This window comes from Medicago sativa, chromosome 3, assembly GCF_051527215.1.
Source record: "Medicago sativa cultivar Bolivia chromosome 3, Bolivia_mono, whole genome shotgun sequence".
Lineage (NCBI taxonomy): Eukaryota > Viridiplantae > Streptophyta > Magnoliopsida > Fabales > Fabaceae > Medicago > Medicago sativa.
Window position 1 is genome coordinate 3906975 of NC_140751.1, and position 7274 is coordinate 3914248.

General features: G+C 33.0%; 1 pseudogene; it reads right to left on the reverse strand.

Annotated features, from left to right (window-relative positions):
• Positions 1-3440: 3440 nt before the first annotated feature.
• Positions 3441-4392, reverse strand: LOC146935011 (F-box/kelch-repeat protein At3g23880-like; annotated as a pseudogene).
• Between the last annotated feature and the right edge of the window lie 2882 nt (positions 4393-7274).

The window sequence follows — 7274 nt, forward strand, 5'->3', positions numbered from 1 at the left end:
GTTGTACCAAATAAATATATTAATTGAGTAAAATTAGAGAAATTGATTTGAAAGACAAAAGATCAAATAACGAAGAAGAAAATAATTTTTCAGACCCAACGAAGGAACTAAAACCAAAAAGTATAGAATCCCACCAAAATCATTCTCAAACCAAACGTAACCCAATATTTAAAATTGCAGCATGAAAATTCATGTACTTTACAAATTACAACATTTTTTTTTTTGAGGAATTTACAAATTACAACATATTACTCAATAAATTAATAATAATGACACTGACAAAGAAACAATAATAATGTATTATAATTAAGTTTTATAAACAATGAATATTTTATTTATAAAAAATCTAAATTAAGAGTTAAAATATATATGTGCATCTAAATTGCACAATTTCTTTTAGTAAAAAAAAAAAAAGTCTAAATTCCAACACATATCGACAAGTTAAGTTATGTAATCAATTTAAATGTCTTTAACTCCTTATTATCTAACAATTTTAAATGTCTTTAACTCCTTATTAACTATATACGCCGACACATCTTTAACACTCATAGATGTGTTTAACAAATATCCAAGGATAAGATGTGTTGAAGCAAAGGAAAAAAAAAAGTTTTTATGAACAATTGTCTAAACTGTCGGACCTAGATTGGCAGACACTGACATATATTGTACACATGGACACGAATAGTCTCAGAGGTGTCCTTACTTTAACAGTTGCAAGAGATGCAGAATTTTTTTGCAACAATGACATGCTGTAAAGATAGGAGTGCATCATATGCAGTTGGGGGATCCAGGGTACTGATGGAAGGGAATGAGTAGGTGTAGTTTGTTGGAAGTTGAAGGAAGAATCTTAATTGGGGAACTATTTAAAGAACAATATGTAGACAAGTGATGAGGCATGAGAACAAGGAGTTTTTGTATCTGAGGCAGGGACAAATGTCTGAGTGAATGAATATGAGGCAAGATTTCAGTCACAATATAATTCAAGTTTTCAAAGACTTTACCCCCCTCAAAAGTACATTTTAAAGGAAATTATGAAAATAAACTATATACATTTTTTACTCAGTGACCCTGAATTGTTCCTAGAGTCTCTACAAAACTGAGGTGACCTCTCCTCTAGCTCAAATTGTTTTCATAAAGAGAATAACAATCACTACTCATATACCATAAACTTATCTCAATATTTAGAATTAGACAATAAGATTAACAGCAATAGCGATAGTACTGCAAAAACTAGAACAATCACTACCACAAACAACAAACAAATCAAACAAGAATAATAACCTTTCCATTATCTTTGACTGACAAGAAGAATTTGACAATGACATAACAGCCTCTATAGACTTTCACTTCACATCATCACTATCTTCTCTTGTTTCACCACTTCTTCCAATCACAACTCATCAAGAACAATTTGATTTCTCTTCAACACAGCCTCATCTCCAAACATCAACATGTTCAGCTTTGAAAGGCTTATCTCAGTATTCAACTAATTCTGTATCTGCAGCACCTTTTATGGGTGCTTCAATCACTTCTATTTTTGAAGATTATTAGCATATCTTCCATTCCATACTTTCTTATTCTACTTGTACTGATTTTAGCCCTGGCATAGGTGTGTACATGGCTCATGGGAACATTATACCACTTGTTTCAACTCTATCAGCGAGTGATTCAAAGCTAATGCCTAAAACAAATGAACTATTAAAATAGTCCTTAAACTATCACTCTCTCCAATTTTGTCCTCAAACAAAATAAATATAATAAATAGCCCCTAAATTATATGAAATTCGTCACTTTAATCCCTAAAATATATGAAAGTATGTCAATTTCAAGACTAAATTAACAGATTTCGTATACTTAACATTGACATATTTTGTATTTTTTTCTTCTATTAATATTATTTTCTTTAAAACCTAATCAAAATAGATTTTCATTTTCTGCAGAAAAATGATTTTAAAAATAAACTTACACACAAACATAACTAAAACATGTAAAATAATTTTCAATAATCTTAAACAAACGGGTACTAAAGATGTTTTTGCAAGGAAAATACAACCAAATGCATTTGCATTAAAAAATCCCTCAATTATCCATTTCACTATGCTTCACAATCACACAACCTATCCACATTCTATCAAGACAAACAACAGACAATAATAAAGTCAGAGACAAGTTTATCCTACCTATTCAAAACATATAGGTTTTTCAGTTTCACCTCATCTAGTTTGACTCCAGAAGAAATAATCAAACAAAACTTAAGAAGTTAAATTACCCTAGAACTATTACCCTTTTCACCCCATATTCAGCAAAGCTCCACACCACAAAAAGAACCCGAGCAATTCTGATTGTGAATAACCATTCTATTGAAACAAACAAACACGGCCAACCTGAAAGAGACATTTCAACTAGCACGTTATAAAGTGTATTTTGAGGCTTAAGGTGCAATTAAAATTAAAATATTGAGACATTATAAGGCAACACACATATTGAACGGAACTTCGCTACAATCTCAGAGACTCTGACACTATATCAATATATTCAGGCCATTTTACCAATGTTATGAATTGTACAATGTGCTGCGTGTGTATAAGAATATAAAACCAAAGAAATAAAAATGAGGCATAGAATTGCATTTCAATCTCACTAGTGGTGCAAGAAACTGATGCTAAAAAAAAGTGTGGTGATTTTAAATTTGCAAGGTCTAGAGAGATGAATTGCTACATGTTTAAGAGCATGATATAGCAACCTATGAGTCAAAAAGTAGTATGATATGAAACAAGTTTAAATTAACCAACAGATGCTAGAGAGTCAAACCATGTAGCAATACTAGAAACTAGCATTTCTAGAAGGTTAATTAACATTGAAAAAAAATCCTCTTAAACAATAAGACAAAAAGGATTCTAAAATCTAAGAAAATGAATCTTCTACTCCTATCTTTGTTGTCTCGTTTCATAATTAAAGTCAAGCAAACTCATATTGTCCTAAGTAGAGATGCAACTGAACGGTACTAGGAGCCGTATATGCTTTAATTTTTAATTTGCAGTAATCAACGCTATCATACCAGAGAAGTGTGTAAAGCAATTAAGCCAATTAAGTTAATAATAAACACTGAGAATGATCATGATATCCAAAAACCTGTCATTGGAAAACTAAAGTTTTCAAGATATGAGTCTGTTCTCTCTTAAGTCTCTAGATAACAGTTGATTTTATATCGTTCAAAAAGAGGAAAGAAAGGACCTAGGTACATGAACAACTCTATAATTGCACAACTATCATCACCACCAAGAAAAGAAAAGGTTAATTGGTAAAGAATCCTCATTGGTCATTTGATAAAGGTAACCATACATTATAACATAGAAGCACTGCAAGAATTAGATCATGTTCATGAATAAATTCCACCGTGCAGCAAAGTATAATCCTCGTCACAAAACATTTTTTACATCAGCAAAGTATTGAAACTATTGAAAATAAGAAGCATTTTTCACCACATCCAACTTGCTGGAATATGGGACATTCTTGAAATCAGCTGGTAGGTAAAGCTCATGATATGACTCATTCTTTAAATCAAGAGAAAGAATGAAGTACAAAGAATTATTTGATCCATCCCTTGCAGGCCAATTAACAGTGCCACTAACAAATAATCCCTCTCCATAAATGGGGTTAGAATATGGAATGTCCTGTATTCTTGTCCAATAATCAGTCCCCAAAGTATAAACAAAAACTTCATTTTTGAAAGAAACAACAACAATGACCTTATAATTATCAATGAAATGATCATACCCAAAGCTTAGTGATGTCCACCATTTGTCACTTTCCAAAGGAGGCAATAACTTAAATTTTTGAATGGAAGGGTTCCACAAAAAATAAGAACCATCTTTAATCATGCCGCAAAAGATGGCATCGCAAGAGCACAACTTGTACACACGAATTGTGTGATACTATCAGGAGGGTAAAGTTGTGTCTGTGTAAAAACTGTGGAAGTAGAAAAAACCGAAGGGATTGGGGAATCATGCAGAACTAACTGGTTTGTTAGTATGAGGTGGTGCCGTTTGGTTGAGAATTGAAGATGCTTCTTTGCGAATTTTGTATTGGAAATTAAAGAATTAAAGAACTTACAGACGCATCGAAGCTGAACGAGTAATTTCACCGGTAGTCTACAAAGAATCTCAGCAATGAGATCGAAAGAAAGAGTTGGAAGCTCCAGTGTGAGTGACTTATATGAAACGACTTCGTTTCCCTGAGGCATTACCCTCCAATGATTTGTGAATTTCAAAATTAGGGTTTTAGTTCCAAAAGAGGGCCCTGTTTTGTTTAGAACAAAAATGGTTGGCGAGAAACAGAGGTTGGCAGGCTCCTATCTATGTAATGTGACCTCCAAATTAAAGTTAGAGTTCCATTGTAGGTCTACACACTCTCCAGCCTAATATACTTTCTGGTTTCTCAAATATTTAAGAAAATTGTTGTTGACACATTCCATATGGCTGTGGCACACATGTAAAATACGTTTTTGACATTTCCTGAAACCACCATGATGTCTCCACCACCACAAAAAGCAACAACCAAGGGAGCCAAGAAAAAAGTGGACATTGCGAGGTCTAAAGGGAAAATTACATCGACTAGTCAGATCCCTTCTTCTTGGGAGGTTATTGATTCCCAAAATCCGGAAATTCAACCGTCACCATCACCAACAACATCATCATATAAAAGGAAAAAAGGTGCTCGTCTTGGTAAAGCACCAATTTCCCCACTTCCACCACCTTCTCGGTATCCAAAGCCTAAGGCTATCCCGGTTATGAGGCCTATTGATTATATGCCACGCTTCATGCTTCCATTTATTGAAAAAGTGGTGGATGTTATTGGCGATGGACATTGTGGATTCCGGGCTATAGCCGAGTTTATGGGCTTAATCGAACAAAATCATCTCATGATTCGTACACATCTTATTCAAGAATTGAAAGATCATAGAGATGATTATGTTGAAGTATTTGCGGGTGAGCATCGTTATAACTACATTTTAAATGGCTTACATCCTCCCGCAAATACAAAAAGTTGTGCACATCTTGTTGATAAGTTGTTGACTTTTCCGGACATGGGGCACATTGTTGCTAATTATTACAAAAGGTGTGTGGTCGTGTTGACAAATCTTGAAGTTGGTAACTCGGAATCTTTTTTCCCACTAAGAGGGCCACCACCGCGGGGTAAGCAAAAAACTCCCATCATGTACCTTGGGGTGATTCCGAATCACTTTGTGCTTATTTACTTGAAGAATGGTTGTCCACTATCTCCATCATCTACGGAGTGGCACAATCACAAGAAAGAAGATGCGGTGACTTGGGAAGATGAGTATTTGGATCAACATGAGTTGTTCCGAAAGCTCATGGCTATTGAAAGTGGAAACAAACTGCCGAAACCACAAAAGGAATCAAACAAAGCGGCGCCTATTTTGTTGGACACTCCCGAAAAACCAAAGCAACAATTTGAAGTTATTGCGGAAGATGAGGAAGATTTTATGTCACTTGATCTTCTCCAATCACTTGGCCATCAACGAGTGATTTTTTTGTCGGTGTTAGTCCTTTTTTTTTGATAGAAATTACACCGACGTATATTTTGGGGTCAAAATTGTAATGCCAATTTTTTGTGGCCAATATATAAGCAACATTATGTAATTTATATTGATATATATGATAACATGACTTTTATTGACTTGAAACTAGTGCAATACTTATTTATAGCTTATTAATGTTTACGCATTTGATTTATTCGTTATTACATTCCATTTAATTTTGTTCTAATCTATGATTATTTTGTTAAAGCTTTTGTCAAGTGAAACATGTCTAAGGTTGCAAGAATTGAAGGGCGTGTTAGGTACTGCGCGTTTAAGAAGACGGTTAAGGTTATGATAACACCGACAGACTCTCTTGATGATTTGAAGACACAACTTAACACTTATTTTGAGCATCTTGGTGAAAAACAAATATACACGTCACTTGTCTGCTCTAATGCCATGCATAGACCTAGGAGAAGATAGAGATGAATTCGCATGGAAAACGGCAAGCTATATGCCTTGGCTTATTAAAGACGATAGCGACGTCGGATTTATGTTTAGGAATATGGTGGAAAATAATGTATTATATATTTATGTTCGGTCCATAAGTAATTGTGATGAATGTAAGTAGGGATTTAATTTAATGATGTGTAATGAGTTGTAATGTGTTGTTTGATTATGGACACTATGTTCCGTTTTGATGAATTTCAAACTTTTGTGTGGTTTGAACCAAATGTCGGTTTGATTTAATTATGGACAAATGTAAAAGATATTGTATTTTTCTTGTTTTTGACCGAGTTTCATTGTTGTATAATTTGAATTGCCTATGGAAATGCTCTGGTAAAATTACAGGTCAAAACTGGCCTAAAAACGGCTTGGTAAGGGTTAGCATTAATGCAGAACCTGCTGTCTGCATAAATGCTTTCCTCGGCAGTTAACTACCGAGGATTTCCTCGGCAGTTAACTGCAGCCGGAATTTGAATTACTCGGCAGTTAACTGCCGAAGGGACAAAAACGTAATTTACATGTGTGCCACAACTTTCTCAAATGTGTGAACAACAATTTTCAATATTTAAGGCTATGTTTGGTAACAAGTTTTTTTACACTAGCTTAGCTTTTTTTCCAAATGCTAATTAAATTAGTATTTAAATTTAAACTTGTAGCTTTTTGTATTTTATACGATATTTAACCTTTAATTAAGTTTTTTTTAAAAGAAAACTACGCCCTCACAAGAAGAAGAAAAAATACCAACGTTTTTAGCATTTTAGTTGGAAAACTCTTTTATTTTACGGTTTAATAATAATACTATATCATTATTTTCATACAAGCAATATATCATCCCTAAAAAAAAATACAAGCAATATATCATATTTATTATTACTTATGTCTCTAAATATAAGACTCTTTTTGACAAAATTACAAGAATTAAGAGTGTTGATATTCGTATTAAAGTTCTTTGTAATCACGGCTATTTTTACAATTTTATTTTTTGTGAGAATTAGTTTATGTTTTCAACTTATTTTTTATTGTTGATTGAATAAAAATATGTATAATAAATAGGGGTATATAGATAAAAAATAATAATTAATATAGTTGAAAATATCAAAAAGATCTTATAAAAAAGGACAAAAAGAATCCTCAAAAGAGGAGTAGCACTTTGGTGCCATTAATGTTCATAGGTAGTAGTGCTTTAAATAAAAAGATATAAGTATTGACAAAAAAAAAAAAAAAA